Consider the following 13,597-nt stretch of genomic DNA (forward strand, 5'->3'; position numbering starts at 1 on the left):
CCCTTTTAGGGTCTCTCTTAATTTTTTTTCCTTTTTTTTCTTTTTTTGTAGAGACAGAGTCTCACTTTATTGCCCTTGGTAGAGTGCCATGGCATCACACAGCTCACGGCAACCTCCAGCTCCTGGGCTTAAGCGATTCTCTTGCCTCAGCCTCCAGAGCAGCTGGGACTACAGGCGCCCGCCACAACACCCGGCTATTTTTTTGTTGCAGTTTGGCCGCGGCTGGGTTTGAACCCCCCACCCTCGGCATATGGGGCCAGCGCCCTACTCACTGAGCCACAGGCGCCACCCTTTTTTTTTTTTTTGAGACAGAGCCTCAAGCTATCCCCCTGGGTAGAGTGCTGTGGTATCACAGCTCACAGCAATCACCAACTCCTGGGCTCAAGCGATTCTCCTGCCTTGGCCTCCCAAGTGGCTGAAACTACAGGCACCGCCACAAAGCCCAGCTATTTTTTGGTTGGAGCCGTCATTGTTGTTTGGAGGGTCCAGGCTGGATTCAAACCCGCCAGCTCTGGTGTATGTGGCTGGTGCCTTAGCCACTTGAGCCACAGGTGCCGAGCCATTAATTAATATTTTTATGAACAATTTGAAGGAAGGTCTGGGTGGCACACAAAATCCAAATTAGGAAGAAAAGCTAATATGCTGGATGGCCAAATCAGAAATCATAAACATTCCCATAGGCAAAAATGATAAGCAGAAATAAAAAATGATACTTAATGGGTGGTGCCTGTGGCTGAAAGGAGTAGGGTGCTGGCCCTATATACCAGAGGCAGGGGGTTCAAATCCAGCCCTGGCCAAAAACTGGGGGAAAAAAAGAAGAATTTTTACTTGTGTTCTGGAAAAATCAATTTGGGATTAAATTTCAGCTCTTCCACTTATGTAAACAATGTGACTTAACTGCTTTGGTTCTGATTTCTCGTTTTGAAAATGCAGATAATAGGGCGGCGCCTGTGGCTCAGTGAGTAGGGCGCCGGCCCCATATGCCGAGGGTGGTGGGTTCAAACCCAGCCCCGGCCAAACTGCAACAACAACAAAAAAATAGCCGGGCGTTGTGGTGGGCGCCTGTAGTCCCAGCTACTCGGGAGGCTGAAGCAAGAGAATCACGTAAGCCCAAGAGCTGGAGGTTGCTGTGAGCCGTGTGACACCACGGCACTCTACTGAGGGCAGTAAAGTGAGACTCTGTCTCTACAAAAAAAAAAAAAAAAGAAAGAAAATGCAGATAATAATTACCTCATGGAGTTGAGAGAATCACGTAACATAAAGGGTCCATCCGAGGAGGCACCCAACACTGTGCCTGATGCAGAAGTGTGTAATAATAATGACAATAATACTAATGATAATACTAAAAACGGTTATGCAAAGAAAGCTTTAGGGTTTTTTTTTTTTTTTTTTTGTAGAGACAGAGTCTCACTGTACCGCCCTCGGGTAGAGTGCCGTGGCGTCACACGGCTCACAGCAACCTCTAACTCTTGGGCTTAAGCGATTCTCCTGCCTCAGCCTCCCGAGCAGCTGGGACTACAGGCGCCCACCACAACGCCCGGCTATTTTTTGGTTGTAGTTTGGCCGGGGCTGGGTTTGAACCCGCCACCCTCGGCATATGGGGCCGGCGCCCTACTCACTGAGCCACAGGCGCCGCCCGCTTTTGGGGTTTTAATTGACCACAGGTTCAGTGGTAGTGAATAGCGTAAGGAGACTGATGTTTAGGTGGGTTGTACATAGGCAGTTCTACAACTCCAGGGGAAAACTAGAATTCATTTATGCAAGGGTGGCCAGGTAGTGAGGAGTTGAGAAACCAAAGCGTGTGAAAAGCAAAAGACTTTGTGCTGTGCATTGGGTAAATTCCTTTTAAATATGAGAAACTGGACATTTGAAGACATAGGAAAGGGATTACTTTAATTCAACCATAATTCCCAGAGACACATTAATGCCAATGGACAGAGGATCAAAGTCATGCTTAACTGAGAGACAGTCTACAAAATAACTGACGTGTGCTCCAAAAATATCAATGCCATGAAAGACAAAGAAAGATTGAGAAACTATTCTAGATTAAATGAGATTTAAGAGAGTTGACAACTAAAAGCAATGAAGAATTGAGGACTTTCTTGTGCAATATCAGGCATTATTAGACAATTGGCGAAATCTGAATAACATCTTTAGATTAGATAATAGTATTGTATCAATGTAAATTTACTGATTTTGATCATTGTGTCAAAAGAATGTTTTTATTCTTAGGAAATGCTTATGGAAACATTTATCAGCAAAGGGAAGTCGTATCTGCAAAGTACTCTTCAGAAAAAGAAAAACAAGAGAGGGAAAGGATAAAGAGATAAAATACAAACATTTGGAGAATCTGGGCAAAGGGTCAATGAGAATTGTGTGTAGTATTCTTGCAACTTTTCTGATTCTGAAATTATGTCAAAATAAAGTTTTTAAAATTTTAAGGCTCAGCACCTGTTGCTCAGTGGTTAGGGCACCGGCCATATACACTGGGGCTAGCGGGTTCGAACCCGGCCCAGGCCAGCTAAAACAACAATGACAACTACAACAAAAAAATAGCTGGGCATTGTGGCAGGTGCTGTAGTCCCAGCTACTTGGCAGGCTGAGGCAAGATAATCACTTAAGACCAAGAGTTTGAGGGTGCTGTGAGCTATGCCATGGCACTCTACCAAGGGCGACATACTGAGACCCTGTCTCAAAAAAACAAAAAGGCTCGGTGCCTGTAGCACAGTGGTTATGGCGCTAGCCACGTACACTTAGGCTGGTGAGTTCGAACCTGGCCCAGACTAACTAAAAAAAAATTTTTTTTAAAAAAAGAATATATAGGGCAATGACGACAAAACTGAAAGGAAATATTCTGGAAGCAGCTGGTAACACTGGACCAGAGAGGTGTCTCACACCTAGAATCCCAGTGCTTTGGGAGGGTATCTTGAGGTCAGGAGTTCAAGACTAGCCTCAGCAAAATCGCCAGACTAGTCAATACAAAAAAATAAAATTAGCCAGGCATGGCGGTGAGTGCCTGTAGTTCCAGTTACTCGGAGGCTGAAGTGGGAGGATTGTTTGAGCCCAGGGGTTAGAGATTACAGTGAGCTACCATTGTGCCACTGTACTCTGATCTGGGCAACAAAGAGATCCTATCTTTAAAAATAAAGTAACAATTGGTAAGACAGGATAAAAATAAAGTAACAATTGGTAAGACAGGATTAGCAGTAGAAAAGACTTCAGGGATGTTAATTGATGCAGAGGAAGACTTTAGAGTCACATATCACAAGAGGATGGATGAGATAAATTGGTGGATCTAACTCTCTCATCCATTCATTCAGAAAAATACTTTCCATCACTTAGAACTACGTCGAAAGATACAGTTGAACCAACAATTAGAGCTTACTGACACCTTTTTATCTATAGTGATGACGACTTTTTGGTCAAATAAATTAGTCTTTGCTGACTGTTGGGAGGAACCCATTCTGCATCTTTGAACAGAGACCAGAAAGGTCCCTCAGGAAGAGGAAGGGTGAAAGAGGCTCATGACAATGCTCCAAGATATGAGTGACCACATTAAAAAGCAAAGAAGAGGGCGGCGCCTGTGGCTCAGTCGGTAAGGCGCCGGCTCTATATGCCGAGGGGGCGGGTTCAAACCCAGCCCCGGCCGAACTGCAACCAAAAAATAGCCGGGCGTTGTGGCGGGCGCCTGTAGTCCCAGCTACTCGGGAGGCTGAGGCAAGAGAATTGCTTAAGCCCAGGAGTTGGAGATTGCTGTGAGTTGTGTGATGCCACGGCACTCTACCGAGGGCGATACAGTGAGACTCTGTCTCTACAAAAAAAAAAAAAAAAGCAAAGAAGATTGGTGTTTACTGTTGTGGAGCTAGAAGGGCCTTAAAGAAATAGCATCTCTCTTTCCAGGGAGGATCTGAATACACAGATAAGGAAGACAAAAGTGGTGGATGGAGATTTATTTGTTAAATTTTGTATTATTAGAAAGGTACAAACATTTTCATGACATAAATTGCTTTTGTACAGTTTAAGTCACAGTTGTAAGTGTACCCATCACTTGAGATTTCTTATTAAAGGCTATTTGAAGAGCGTATTTTATCAGGAAAGCTGAACAGAGCCTAATTTCCCCTCCCCCTCAGTCTCTTAGCCTTACCCACCCAGTCACAAGGTGATGTAACACAAAAACCTTTTTTTTTTTTTTAAGAGATAAGGTCTCACTATGTTGCCTAGGCTGGCCTCCAACTCTTGGGCTCAAGTGATCCTCCCACCTCAGCCTGCCAGGTAGCTGGGACTACAGACATTCACCACCAGGGGAAAAAAAAATGCTTAGGAAGAGGAAGAACTACCTGAGTGCAGGTCTTCAAACAAAACATGCTAAGTTTGATAGGAGGTGGAAAGAGGCAGCCGTGGGCTGGGCACAGTGGCTCACGTGAGCACTATGGAAGGCTCAGGTGTGAGGATTCCTTAAGCTCAGAAGTTTGAGACCAGCCTGAGCAAGAGGGAGACCAGTCACTACTAAAAATTGAAAAATTAGGAGAAAAGAAAATTGAAAAATTAGCTGGGCATTAGTACAGGCGCCTGTAGTTCCAGCTACTCAGGAGGCTGACGTGGGAGTATTGCCTGAACCTAGGTGTTTGAGGTTGCTGTGAGCTAGGCTGATGCAACTGCACTCTAGACTGGGCAACAGAGTGAGATTGTGTCTTGAAAAAAAGTATACACAGGCACATACATATCTATACTTATTAGCCAGGTGCTGTGGCAAGTGCCCGTAGTCCCAGCTACTCTGGAGGCTGTAGGAAGGTCTCTTGAACCTAGGAGTTTGAAGTTGCTGTGAGACATGCTGGTGCCAGGGCACTCTAGCCTAGGCAAGAGAGTAAGACCCAGTCTCAAAAAAAAAAAAAGGCAGAAATACGGAAAAATCTCCCTTCCCGGAGTTTGGGGGTCAGGGAGAAAGGACACATTTATTTTCCTCTAATCCATGCTCGAAGAAGAATAGAGAACTAGGGGGGAGGGCGGATAAAAAAAAAAAAAAAAGAATAGAGAACTACAAAACAAAACATAGGGCTCAAGATTGAATGCTAAAGAAGGGTTTTATATTAATACAAGTTAATAATGAATATAAGGTTATTATTAATATACAGCTGAGGAAAAAGAGCAATAAGGAGTGAGGAACAAAGGCTTAGAAGTTCAATATTAAGGCTGGAGTAAGTACCCACTGGGAGAGGAGTTTTAACTCAGTAGTTGGGGCAGGAACCAGATTTTAAGGGGTAAAGGAGAGTGAAAGACGTTCTCCTTTTTGCATTTTTCTCTCTCTTTGTTTAAAGCCCCAAACAAGTTTTATAGAGAAGAGGAAGATAGGTTCACAGAGCAAGATCAAGATCAAGAGCAAGATACAGGTTTACAGAGCAAGATACGTTCGTTCGCCATGCGTAGTGACCGGCCTCCTTTGTTGAGAGGAAGTCAAGGCTGTGTTTTGTTTTTTGTCTTTTCCTTAAACGTTGGTCCTTGGTGAGCTTTTGTCCTGGGCCCTTTGTATGTCTCACTCCACACTCTTCCTGGATCACCTCATCCCCACCCTAAGGTCTGAACATAAGGTCAAAAGTGTAAGCAAGTACAGTGAGGTTACTGGGAGAAGGGAGAAACACCTCTTTTTTTGATATCAGAGAAAAAAGATGTTAAGATACAGAGATGTTGGCTTGGTGCCTGTGGCTCAAGTGGCTAAGGTGCCAGCCACATACACCTGAGCTGGCGTGTTCAAATCCAGCCCAGGCCTGCCAAACAACAATGATGGCTGCAACCAAAAAATAGCCGGGCGTTGTGGTGGGCGCCTGTGGTCCCAGCTACTTAGAAGGCAGAGGCAGGAGAATCGCTTGAGCCCAGGAGTTGGAGGGTGCTGTGAGCTGTGATGCCACTGCGCTCTACCCAGGGTGACAGCTTGAGGCTCTGTCTCAAAAAAAAAAAAAAAAAAAAAAATACAGAGATGTTTAAGTGAGTAGCAATAAGGAGATGGCAAATGACCTTCCTTGCTTCTCTGGGTAACATGGGAAGAGAAAAGGTTATTTAATTTCCTTCCTTCCTTCTTTCCCTCCTTCTCTCCTTCCCTCCCTCCCTCCCTCCCTCCTTTCTTTTTTTCTTTCTGACAAACTCTCCCTCTGTTGCCCAGGCTAGAGTACTATGGCATCAGCCTAGCTCACAGCAACCTGATCCTCAGTTCAGCAAACGTCTTGCCTCAATCTCATCTGACCTAAATGGCTCTTAAAATTGGTTCCAACAAGAATTCAATATGAAAAAAAAATCAAAAAGTAAATGTCTCTTTCCTTCTTTTCTTCCTTTCTTCCTGCCATGGAACAAAATTGGGGAGGAGAAGGTGTGATGTCACTTTTTCTGTGCTGGGCTGTATGCAGGATGCCAGGGGTAGAGCAGTGGCATAGTCAAGATCGTTAGCTTTCATGGAACATGCATGCATTCTATTTAGGAGGGACAGACAATGAGCAAATAAAAATAAATACACTTCTTTTTTTTTTTTGTGGTTTTTGGCTGGGGCTGGGTTTGAACCCGCCACCTCCGGCATATGGGACCGGCGCCCTACTCACTGAGCCACAGGCGCCGCCCAAATAAAAATAAATAAATAGGAGGGTGGTGCCTGTGGTTCAGTAGGTAGGGCGCCAGCCCCATACACTGAAGGTGGCGGGTTCAAACCCGACTCCGGCCAAACTGCAACTAAAAAATAGCCGGGTGTTGTGGTGGGTGCCTGTAGTCCCAGCTACTCACGAGGCTGAGACAAGAGAATTGCCTAAGCCCAAGAGCTGGAGGTTGCTGTGGGCTGTGATGCCATAGCACTCTACCAAAGGGTGACAAAGTGAGACTCTGTGTCTAAAAAAAAAAAAAAAAAAAAAAAGTTTTTTAAAACAAATAAGAGAATTTCAGATATTGCTCCAGAAAAATAAAGCAGACCAATGGAATATATAGATTGGTGGGAGTGAAGCCGAAACCTCAGAATATGAGTTTAAGAGTGAAGTTATATGATCTAGGTACATAAAAATATAATTTAAGATTACATATGATGCCAAAGGAAATTTTCCAACATTCTGCAAATCTGTATACTTCTGCCAAAATCATTTACACTTAATCCTATACAACCAAATCAAAAAATAGTTTTTTAAAAAAACTTAATTTTACAATTTTACTTGTTTGCATGAATGTTTACTAGATGATTACATGCTAAATTTTATTTCAACTTCTTTTTTTTTGAGACAGAGTCTTACTTTGTCGCCCTTGATAGAGTGCTATGGTCTCATAGCTCATAGCAACCTCAAACTCTTGGGCTCAAGTGATCCCATTGCCTCAGCCTCCTGAGTAGCTGGGACGATAGGCACCTGCCACAACACCTGGCTATTTTTAGAGATGGGGATCTCACTTTGGCTCTGGCTGGTCTCAAACTCATGAGCTCAGGTGACCCTCCTCGGCCTCCCAGAGTGCTGGAATTACAGGCATGAGCCACCTGGCCCGACTGATTTCACCTTTTTTGAAACAAAGTGTACATAAAGGACCTGCGACTGATGATCCCACAGGGACAACATTTCTGATGTATTTAGCTATATAATTAATTTTGATCAACTAGATGGACACAGAAATTAATTACATAATTAATTAAGATATACAGCTGTGAGGTGGCTCACACCTATAATCCTAGCACTCTGGGAGGCTGAGGCAGGTGGATTGGCAGAACTCACAGGTTCAAGACCAGCCTGAGCCAGAGTGAGAACCCGGGCATTGTGGCTGGCGCCTGTAGTCCCAGCTACTTGGGAGGCTGAGGCAAGAGAATTGCTTGAGCTCAGGAGTTTGAGGTTGCTGTGAGCTATGATGCTACAGCACTCTACCGAGGGCAACAGAGTAAGACTCTGTTAAAAAAAAAAAAAAAGATATACAGCTGTGGGTATCAGTGCCTCATGAGTAGAGACATGGCTGCTCTTCCTGCTTGTCCACTGATTCATAGATTCAACCATCCCACATGGCATATTTGTCGTTACTAAGTTCTGAGGATACATGAGTGAACGTGACAGATACCTTCTTGGCTATCCTAGAATCTACTCTAACAGACACAGAATTCCGTTTTTCTGTGTCTGTTAGAGTAGACTCTAGGATAGCCAAGAAGGTATCTGTCACGTTCAAAGTTTATAGGAATTAGACAAATGTTTTCATAATTTACCCTAAGTACCTGAGTTCATAGCTTTGTTCTAGCTCCTGGTAAAAGCATTTTGAATACATCTGTATATACAAGCAGTTGAATATAGATATATTTTTAGAAAATGCTAAAAGAGCTGGTAGTGGTGGTGTGTTACTCTTTTTTAGGCTGAGGTGAGAGGTTCACTTGAGCCCCAGGAGTTCAAAACCAGCCTGGACAACATAGTGAGAGCCTATCTCAAAAGAAAAGGAAAGGGGTGGCGCCTGTGGCTCAGTGAGTAGGGCGCCGGCCCCACATGCTGAGGGTGACAGGTTCGGACCCAGCCCCGGCCAAACTGCAACAGAAAAATAGCTGGGCGTTGTGGCGGGCGCCTGTAGTCCCAGCTGCTCGGGAGGCTGAGGCAAGAGAATCACGTAAGCCCAAGAGTTAGAGGTTGCTGTGAGCCGTGTGACGCCACGGCACTCTACACGAGGGTGGTACAGTGAGACTCTGTCTCTAAAAAAAAAAAAAAAAAAGAAAAGGAAAGAAAATAGAAGAAAATAACAGATAACATTTTATAGAGTGGATAGTACATTTCTAGAACTGCTGCTAACCAGAGTAATAAGGGTAAATCAAAATTATTATAGCAGAAATAAATGGAAGGAACATAAAGTAAAAGAGGTAGACTTGTGACTCTAGTTGCAGTATTGTACAAATAAGTGAGCATGGTAATGAGAGATGTTATCATTGGTTTAGAATGTCTACACATACTTTAGAACACAATTTTATTTTATTTTTCTTCTTATTATTTTTTTGAAGACAGAGTCTCACTATGTTGCCCTCGATAGAGTGCTGTGGCATCACAGCTCACCGCAACCTCAAGCTCTTGGGCTTAAGCAATTCTCTTGCCTTAGCCTCTCAAGTAGCTGGGACTACAGGCACCTTCCACAATATTCGGCTATTTTTTTGATGTAGTTCTCGTTGTTTTAGCTGGTCCAGGCTGGGTTTGAATCCACCAGCCTTGTGGTATGTGGCCAGTTCCTTAACCACTGAGCTATGGGCGCCACCATAGAACACAATTTTAAATGTTAGTGGAATTTCTGCTACATGTTTGCTACATAACATTAACAACTTGCTTAATAAAGCACTAACAGATGGCATTCAGAAAATTACATATGCTGTGAACTTTGAAAGTTTAGGGAATAGGAATCTAATTTTAGACTTTCAGCAAATATTTTAATTGTTCTATAGTTTTTGAAGAGAGAATAAAGCATGATTAGATATGGGAAATAGATATAGTATTCTATAAATATGTGATATAAAGTAACAGAGATAAAGAAGAAACAAAAACTGAAATCCATTATTCATGTTCAGAGTTGAAGGCAGAGGAGAAAGAGAGAGAGAGATGGAGAGAGAGGCACATACCTGATACCACACGGCCTCAGAAGATTGCGTAAGCTTTCCTAAAAAACATGTCAATGAAAATAAAAACCAATGCTATAAGTAAATCCTATTACTTAAAGACAAAGTTTGTTAAGTGATTAGAATAAGTTTTTAAAATGACATTTCAAATGTATTTAATAACTTCGGTGAGAAATGAGGTATTTTCTCAAGAGCCATGTTGGGCGGCGCCTGTGGCTCAGTAGGTAGGGCGCCGGCCCCATGTAATGAGGGTGGCAGGTGTGAGCCTGGCCCCGGCCAAACTGCAACAAAAAAATAGCCGGGCCTTGTGGCGGGCGCCTGTAGTCATAGCTACTTGGAATGCAGAGGCAAGAGAATCGCGTAAGCCCAGGAGTTGGAGGTTGCTGTGAGCTGTGACGTTGTAGCACTCTACCGAGGGTGACAAAGTGAAACTCTGTCTCTACCAAAAAAAGGGGGGGGGAGCATGTTAAAACATAAGTTTGAGTGATGACTTCAAAATCACATTAAAGAGCAATGCTGGAAATAAGTGAAATATAATTTGTGTAGCTGGCCTGAAGGCTTGAAGGTATTGTGTGTAACATGTGAAAATTGGGGGGTTACGTGAAAATTGGGGGGAAAAGGTAGTCCTTTCTGGGAGAAGCAAGAAAATCATCATTTACAATATCAGAGCAGAGATATGCAAAGTCCACTGGAGGGGAAGGTCCCAGGCTCCCAGGCATGGAAGAAATTAACATATGTAAGACCATGTGGTAATGAAGGGTTGGGTGGGAACTGCCAATCTGAATCTATGAAATGAAAGTCTGCATGACAATGTATGCACTAAAAAAGTCTATGGCAGTGGCTTTAAAAGCTTGTTTTTGAACATAACTATAATAAGGTATTGCTTTCTCCTCTCCTGTCCTCTTCTCTCCTCCCCCCTTCCCCTCTCCTCTCTCTCCGTCTTCTTCTTCATTTTATTTGACAGGTTCTTTTTTTTTTTTGAGACAGATAATCACTATGTCGCCCTTGGTAGAGTGCTGTGGCATCACAGCTCACAGCAACCTCTAACTCCTGGACTTGGGCAATTCTCCTGCCTCAGTCTCCCAAGTGGCTATGACTACAGACACCTGTCCCAGTGCCTGGCTATTTTTTTGTTTCTGTTGTCATTGTTGCTTTAGCTAGCCCCAGGCCGGGTTCGAACCTGCCAGCTTCAGTGTATGTGGCGGGTGTGGTAATCACTGAGCTACGGGTGCCGCCATATTTGACAGGTTTTGTTTTTTTTTTGGCAGTTTTTGGCTGGGGCCCGGTTTGAACCTGCCACCTCTGGCATATGGGGCCAGCGACCTACTCCTTTGAGCCACAGGTGCCGCCCTTGACAGGTTCTTGATCTGTTGCCCCTCTGGGGTAGAGTGTGTGGTGTGATCATAGGTCACAGGAATGTCAAACTGCTAAGCTCAAGTGATCCTCCTGCCTCAACCTCCCCAGTAGCTGGGACTACAGGCACCTGCAGAGTGCCCAGCTAATGTTTTTCTATTTTTAGTAAAGATAGAGATCTGGCTTTGTTCAGGCCTGGCCTCAAGCAATCCTCCTGCCTCAGCCTCCCAGAGTGCTAGGATTACAAGCGTGAGTCACTGAGCCAGGCTCAAGAAAAGCTTTTGTGTTTCAATTCTGAATTCATTTTATTTTTGAATTTTAAATTAAAATATTCACAAAAGTTAATTTGTTTCAGGAGTTTTGAGCTAACTCAGCTGGAAAACTAATTTGGAGCTAAAAGCAACTAAGCTTATTTACTAACATAAGCAAAGGTTTTCAGTGATTAGAAAAAAAAAAGAAATAGTGAAGTCTGATTTAATTTATAAGAGCTGGTTGAAAATAAAACTACGTTATTAGTATTCTGGGGATTTTTCTTTCTCTAGACCTTAAGAAATGGTATGGAGGTGGGGAGATGATCTTTTTTGATCTTTGTCATTTTAACATTTCTTTTTGTATGTTAAAAACATGGCAAAAAACTGGCAAGTTTTCAAGAATAAATTTGCTAATTAGATAGGGTGATACAGCAAAATCATAGTGTAAAAATATAAGAAGAAGATCTTATGAGTACGTACAGGTCATGACAGTCTGTCCACCTCCTCTTGCTGGCTATCGTTAAGTTAACTGAAAAATGTTCAAGCAGTGAATGCATTTCCCTAAAATGACAAAGCTGATATTCAAGTTTTTTGATCAGCTCACGTTTCTTTCTTCTCATTTATTGGGATTAAATTTTCATTATTTGAAGAAATTGTAGGTACAATTTTTTTCTCTGTTCTTTTTCTCATTATTATTTTAAACATTTTAATTATTATGTGTACCTACTAGTTATATATCTTTTAGGGTATGTGTGGTGTTTGGGGGCATAAAACGTAAACCAAATTAGGTAATTAGGTAATCCATCACTTCAGGCAGTCATCATTTCTTTGTGTTAGGAGTATTCCAATCCCACTTATTCAATTTCTTTTCTTTTTTCTTTTTTTTTTTGAGACAGAGTCTCACTTTGTCACCCTTGATAGAGTGCCATGGTGTCACAACTCACGGCAACCTCAAACTGTTTGGCTCAAACTCTTGCCTCAGTCTCCCAAGTATCAGGGACTACAGGTTCCTGCTACAATGCCTAGCTATTTTTAGAGATAGGTCTCACTCTGGCTCAGACTGGTCTTAAACCTGTGAGCTCAGGTGATCCTCTTGCCTCAGCCTCCCAGAGTGCTAGGATTACAGGCCTGAGCGACTGCGCCCAGCCTGGGTTTTCGCTCTTGCTCAGGTGGGTCTCCAACCCATGAGCTCACGAGCTCAGGCAATCCACCCACCTCAGCCTACCTCAGTTATTTATTTTTATTTTTATTTTTGAGACAGAGTCTCGCTGTTACCCTGTGTAGGATCCCATAGTATCATCATAGCTCACAGCAACCTCAAACTCTTGGGCTCCAATGATCCTCCTGCCTCAGCTTCCTGAGACTACAGGTACCCACCACAATGATCGGCTAGTTTTTCTATTTTTTTTTGAAACAGAGCCTCAAGCTTTCACCCTGGGTAGAGTGCTGTGGCATCACAGCTCACAGCAACCTCCAACTCCTGGGCTCAAGCAATTCTCCTGCCTCCACCTTCCAAGTAGCTGGGACCACAGGCACCTGCCACAACGCACGGCTATTTTTTGGTTGCAGCCGTCATTGTTGTTTGGTGGGCCCGGGCTGGATTTGAACCTGCCAGCTCAGGTGTATGTGGCTGGCACCTTAGCTACTTGAACCACAGGTGCTAAGCGAGCCTAGTTTTTCTTTTTTTTTTTTTTTTTTTGGTTTTTGGCCGGGGCTAGGTTTGAACCTGCCACCTCCGGCATATGGGACCGGCGCCCTACTCCTTGAGCCACAGGCGCCTCCCGCGAGCCTAGTTTTTCTACGTTTAGTGGAGAACTGGGTCTTGCTTTTGCCAAGGCTGATCTGGAACTCCTAAACTTAAGCAATCCACTTGCCTCCCATAGTGGTAGGATTACAGGCCTGAGCCACCACCCCGGCATCTCTGTTATTTTGAAGTATACCCTTATTGCTGATTACATTTACTTTGTTGTGCTATCAAATATTGTTCATTACATCTAAGTATCTATTAATCATCACTTTACTCCCTGCTATCCTTCCTAGCCTTGGGTAACTATCACTGTACTCTCTGTCTCCAGGCAATTAATTATAGTTCTACTTCTAGTTTTTGGAAGAACCTTCAAAACATTCTCCACTGAGGTTATGCTAATTTACATTCCCACTGAAAGCAAAGGAGCGTTCCCCTTTCTCCACATCTTCACCAGCCTTCATTATTGCCTCTCTTTTTGATAAAAGCCACTTAAACTTGGGCAATAGGATATTGCATACTAGTTTCGATTTGCATTTCTTCAATAACTTATGATTTTGAGCATTTTTTCATATACTTATTGGCCATTTGTATGTCTTCGTTAGAAAAATGTCTATTTAGGCTTGATCGGTGAGTAGGACGCCAGCCACATACACCGAGGCTGGCAGGTGC

The sequence above is a fragment of the Nycticebus coucang genome, chromosome 15, assembly GCF_027406575.1.
Source record: "Nycticebus coucang isolate mNycCou1 chromosome 15, mNycCou1.pri, whole genome shotgun sequence".
Classification (NCBI taxonomy): domain Eukaryota; kingdom Metazoa; phylum Chordata; class Mammalia; order Primates; family Lorisidae; genus Nycticebus; species Nycticebus coucang.